Here is a 6,000-nt window from a genome sequence, read left to right as displayed (position 1 = left end):
GGATCTCTCTCTGAAATTTGGTGGACTCACGACACTCGTGGCACACCAATCTCACTTTCCAAACCCTAGGTAGAAACCCTAAGGTACATACTAGAAACTCTGTGCTCAATTTTCTTTTTTTTCTTTCTTTTTCTCTCGGAAGGTTTTGGACCTTCACCTTACGCACAAACTTTCCTCACGCCCCAAAGTTTCTCTCCTAAAATTTCTATGCACCTCCCACCTTTCTCCTCTTTTTAAAACAATGTCGAACGTGTCTTATCCGCGTGAGAAGATAAAGATAAGTGGTTGCACATTTGAATTCAAATCAAATTTGAATTCAAATGCAAAACCAACTCATCCCTATCCACTTGTGCGTGAGAAGAGAAGGGGTGTGAGTTGATTTGTGTGTGGAGAGTATACACGAGAAATATTTTCTCGTGTAAAATATGGGGCGCACAAGATAAGACCATGGCGCATGGATTAGTTGGTTGCTCATTCAAAGCTTCTCCCAGATCCTTCATGGAGAACTGTGATGATAGCCAAATCTTTATTCCCTGTAATGCAAGGACATCATTTCCGATTAAGAGAATGTCATCCACATACAATATAAGAAATACTACTACTGGACCATTAGCCCACTTATAAATGCAGGGCTCTTCTCCGTTCTTAACGAAGCCATACGTTTTGATCGTCCTATCAAAACGTATGTTCCAACTCCGAGATGTCTGCTTAAGTCCATAAATGGACCTCTGTAGCTTGCACACCTTAGACTCATCTGTGGATGTGAACCCTTCAGGTTGTATCATATACACCTCTTCGTCCAGCTCTCCATTTAGGAAAGCTGTCTTCACATCCATCTGCCAGATTTCATAGTCCAGATGGGCAGCTATCGCAAGCATAATCCGAATAGATTTGAGCATTGCCACAGGAGAAAACGTCTCGTCATAGTCTATACCATAACGTTGACGATATCCCTTGGCAACCAGACGGGCTTTATAGGTCTCCACCTTTCCGTCTGCACCCCTCTTCCTTTTGAATACCCACTTACACCCTATGGGTTTTACTCCTTCGGATGGGTCAACCAATGTCCACACATCGTTGACCTTCATGGACTCCATTTCGGATTTCATGGCCTCTAGCCATTTCTCAGAGTCAGATCTCTGCATTGCATCCATGTAGGTGATCGGATCCTCATTGTTTTCATCAAGTTCGACAGGATCACCATCCCGGATCAAGAAACCATAGTATCTGTCCGGTTGATGTGGTACTCTACCAGACCGCCTTAAGGGTGCATAATCAATGGGCTCTGGATTTGATCTAATTAAATCCAGTTCAGGTTCAGTAATATGTGTCGGTTTTTCTACCTGTCGAACTTCATCAAGTTCGACCTTAGAGGCAACAGTTTTTTCACTAAGGAACTTCTTTTCTAAAAAAATTGCCTTAAGGCTGACAAACACCTTTTGCTCATCAGCAAGGTAGAAATAATACCCTTTGGTCTCTTTTGGGTACCCAATAAAATTACACTTGTCAGACCTAGGTCCAAGCTTGTCTGTAATTAAATGTTTAACATAAGCCGGACACCCCCAAACCCTAAGGTGCGAGAGTACTGGCTTACGTCCTATCCATATCTCATATGGCGTTTTGGCAACAAACTTATTTGAAACTCTATTTAGAAGGTAACAAGCCGATTCGAGTGCATATCCCCAGAGGGAGATCGGCAGACCAGCAAACCCCATCATGGATCGAACCATATCTAACAGCATCCGATTCCTCCTTTCAGACACACCATTATGCTGTGGTGTTCCAGGAGGAGTCCACTGAGAGAGAATCCCATTCTCCCCTAGATACGTCAGAAACTCATTGGAAAGGTATTCACCTCCTCGATCAGATCGAAGAGTTTTAATACACTTCCCAGTTTGTTTTTCTACCTCATTTCGGAATAGTTTGAACATTTCAAATGATTCCGACTTATGCTTCATTAAATAGACATACCCATACCTAGATAGGTCGTCTGTGAAGGTTATGAAGTAGAAAAATCCACCTCTTGCACTTGAGCTCATGGGTCCACATACATCAGAATGTACCAGATCTAAGAGTTCACTGGCTCGCTCACCCTTTTCAGTAAAAGGTGACTTTGTCATCTTCCCAAGAAGACAGGACTCATAGGTTGGAAGTGATTCACAATCACTAACTTCAAGAATTCCTTCTTGAGCCAACCTGTTTATCCTGTTCTTATTGATATGACCTAGCCTACAGTGCCAAAGGTAGACTTCTGACACATTATCTATTCTAGAGCATTTACTGAAGTTTTGAACCACATTAACAGGCTGTGATAGTAAGTAAATTCTATTATTTAATTGTTCAACAAATATTGTAACACCATTCAAAATGATATTGCAAATATTTCCTTTTATTAAAAAATCATAACCGTACATGGCCAAAAGGCCTACAGAAATAATATTTAATAAAAAACTTGGACAATAGTGACATTCACTCAGAATTACATTACGAGAATTGATTACAAGACTCATGATTTCTAAAGCTAGAACTGGAACTTTGCTTCCATCTCCAACGTTCAGGAACCTCTTGCCTTCATCAAATCTCCTACTGACTTGCAGACCCTGCATCGAATTACAAATATGATAAGGGCTTCCGGTATCCAATACCCAGGCAGTAGTATCACAAATTGAAAAGTTGCAAGGAGTTATCATATAATTACCTTGCTTCTTCTTTGGCCTGTTCGGGTCCAGGGAGGCAATGTATTGAGGACAGTTCCTCTTCCAATGCCCCTGCTTCTTGCAAAAGAAGCACTCCGCCTGGCTCTGGTCGTGCTTGCGCTTCTTGGTCTGACCCTGTGCTACTGTCCAGCATGAGATTGCACCTTCTTATTTTTCTTCTTCTTGTTCTTCTTCCCCTTCCCAAAGGGTTGACGACGAGAAGAAGACCCTCCCACTACATTCACCGACTCCTTATGGAGTTGGTGATCCTTCTCAAAGTTCTGCAGCAACCCCAACAATCCGTGGTAGTTTACTGCAGGCTTTGTCATTCGAAAATGAGTAAGGAATGGGAGGAAGGACTTGGGCAAGGAATTAAGGATCGCATCCTTACCGAGCTGCTCATGTAGAGGAAAGCCCAATTTGCTTAGGCGCTCAATCATCTCGATCATGTACAGTACATGATCAGTGACTGAGGCTCCATCCCTCATCTGAGCATTGAAAATGGCACAACTAGTTTTGTGCCTTTCAACGTCGTCAGGCGTGCCAAAGGAGTCGTTCAACATTTGAAGCATCTCCTGTGGCTGGGCGTTCTCAAACCTTCGGCTGAACTCGTCATTCATTGCTGCCAGCATAATACATCGAACAGTGGTGCGGTCATTGAGCCACTTCAAGTAAGTGTCTCGGATCGCCTTACTAGCGTTCGGAGCTGGCTCCTCAGGTGCTGGATCCGTTACTACATAAAGGATCCGCTCATGCTCAAGGACGATTTTCAATTTTCGATACCAGCTATCGAAATTGGGTCCCATGAGCTTGTCATTATCTAATAATGACCGGAGCGACAGGGTAGTGGCCATAGCTGCTTAAAGAAAAACGAGACCTCTATTAGTACATAAATTAATACTAAAGACTTAGACTTTAGTCTAAAGTTTTTTCCAATATTTTTACGAACTGGTAGCCTCATCCTCCAATTCGAAGAATTACTTTAATTCCTTAATGGGTACTAGAATCCACACAGACTACACACGAGCCCAACTTTGGTTGGTCAACCCATGTGCATCTATGGGTAGGTTCTTAACCAGTTGTTTCTCTAAACAACTTCTAGTAATTGATTTTGCTCCAGAACCTAATCAGTAGGCTTTGGCCTCCACTGAAAAGATCTGGTTAGGTCCAACCATTAACATGACTTAATTTAGTGAATCAGACCAATAAATGATCAGGTCCGACTTTGGCCGGCCAACCTAACCACCATCAGAAAGACTCAATCAAATTATCATATTATGAATAATAATTCCATTAGCCAATGAGCACCAGGCCTTTGGGCCTCCAATGATCATTGAACTAATGGACTCATTATCACTCACTTAATGGGAGGCTATGACTTAGTTATCATTATAAGTTAATCATTTTAGGGACCTAATAATTTTGAGGATTTTATTAAAGAATAGTAGAGAAGAAATCATCCAGCCAATTTCAATCCTCCCACTGACTTCACCAAGTTAGATTAAAAAAGGATTTAATTAAAGCTGGCATTAGGAGCACCTAAATCAGTCACACTGATTTACCTAATGACATGGGTGAGCTCTAATCACCAAATGATCTAATCAAAATCTAACTTGCCAGATTGGCCAGGTAAGTGAGATCAGTGGTGGGGATTTGCCATTAACTCGTCAATGATCGAATCAATGCGAGTAGCTCCCGCTTAAGAACCACCGGTCAAAACTGCCGAACTTACCTTAGACACCAACCGGTTCATTAGTTTTAATTTTGATCAACTTAGTAAATAGGGCTCCACCTCGTAGCCATGAATTAAGTCCATCTTGGTCTAGTTAAAGACATGGACCCATTCAACTACAACTATTGAAGTTGAGTCTAGAGTATCCTTGACCTAATCTAATTCAACTTTTGATTAGATTTGATCAATTACTCTATTTAGTCCATTTTTTAAGCTAACCTTAGGTCTAACCCAATTATGGACCTAATTCATCTAACCCATTGACCCACAAGTTTATGCAATTGTCTTAGGTCTTAATTCACAATTCTAGACCTACTAGACAACACTTAATTCTTTTAATTAAGTACTTGGGCTGATGGGTCAGGGTTTGGCATTTCGAAAATAATTTTCAAATTTTGAAAGATTTTATTTTTTGTTCACCAAATGTGTTGACTCATTTCACAAATGGGTCAGCACAATTCATAAACAGCAATCCTATTGCTCATTTCATAACAGAAAATAACTCAAAATAAATCATAAATTTTTTTTTAGATCTAATCTAACACATTCATGATAAATTTTATAATTAAGTCCTTTCGCTGCTTCATCGACATGGGATATAATTGCATCGGCACCTCTACCACCATAGGAGACCCCATCGAATGGGAAGAGAGGCCTTTAAACCCTACTTTTCTCCTATGACCAGACGACCATGGCAACCAACCCAATTAGATTACTTGCTACTTGGATCAAGTATATCTAAATATACCAATTTCAAAATTTAAATTTTGAATTTCAAATTTCAATTTTTAAATTTTAAATTTCAAATTTGAGATTTCAACCAAATTTTGAATTTTGAATTTTCAATCTTTGAATTTTAAATTTTGAATTTTGAATTTTGAATTTCAAATTTCAAATTTCAAATTTCAAATTTGAGATTTCAACCAAATTTCAAATTTCGAATTTTCAATCTTTGAATTTTAAATTTTGAATTTCAAATTTCAAATTTTGAATTTCAAATTTCAAATTTCAAATTTGAGATTTCAACCAAATTTCAAATTTCAAATTTTGAATTTCAAATTTGAAACTTCTAACAAATTTCAAATTTCAAATTTTTTTTGAATTTTAAATTTTGAATTTTAAATTTAAACTTATAGATTACACCTTAATCTATGCATGTATATGTATATCATGTTCTAGAACCATGCTCTGATACCATTTGCAGCGAAAATTTTGTGCAGGGGCAAAATGGTAATTTTAAAATCTTTTCAAAATTACTATTTTACAGCAGAATTATTAATTAATCTCATTAATTAATACTAATTAACCCTACACTAGGATCTAAATATGATACAACAGCATGCATTTAAATTTGAAATTCAAATTTGAATCAGTAAACCTTTTACAGTACTGTGTTCAGAACACATCACCTTTTGCGGGTAGTCGATCACCACAATCTGATCACCGTCGGAGGGCTCTGATCGTCACATCATAGACACACAAATATCTGGCCTCTGCGGATCATCCACACGAAGCTCCCGTCTGATCAGCTCCTCACGAATGCTAGTTCGTGATTTCACCCTTTTGATGGCA

Source organism: Elaeis guineensis, chromosome 13 (genome assembly GCF_000442705.2).
Source record: "Elaeis guineensis isolate ETL-2024a chromosome 13, EG11, whole genome shotgun sequence".
NCBI lineage: Eukaryota > Viridiplantae > Streptophyta > Magnoliopsida > Arecales > Arecaceae > Elaeis > Elaeis guineensis.
Note: the sequence above shows the minus strand (reverse complement) of the source record.